This window comes from Armigeres subalbatus, chromosome 2 (assembly GCF_024139115.2).
Source record: "Armigeres subalbatus isolate Guangzhou_Male chromosome 2, GZ_Asu_2, whole genome shotgun sequence".
In the NCBI taxonomy this organism is placed as follows: Eukaryota; Metazoa; Arthropoda; class Insecta; order Diptera; family Culicidae; genus Armigeres; species Armigeres subalbatus.
In genome coordinates, this window is record NC_085140.1 from 354,561,189 (window position 1) to 354,561,616 (window position 428).

The following is a 428-nucleotide window of genomic DNA, read 5'->3' on the forward strand; positions in this document are numbered from 1 at the left end:
GGGATTTTTTCATAATTATACACATTACGATGGTTTGAGTTGATGCAACGTGCATTAAATATTTTATCAATGCAACTAATCCTAAGATTTCGCTCGAAAAACTATTGAAAACATTGATTATTCTTAATAAGATTGACTCCCTCGCACCGATAGTGGTACAACTGTGCCAATAGTGGCGAGTCTCATTAGAAATCAATAGATAGCACCATTGTGGGAACCTAAATAATTTTTCACCACCACTAAAGGAACAGTGTACCCATTAGTTTAAACCCTGAACCAAAGCAAAATGCTCAATTTCATTTTCCTTGTTTTTGCAGGGCTACTGCAATTGATTTGCTGTCTTGGGATTTTTTACGATACATTAGAAGCATTATTATTTAATTTTTTAACATTTTAGTTTAATTTTCAGTTTTAGATCACTTGCTTTA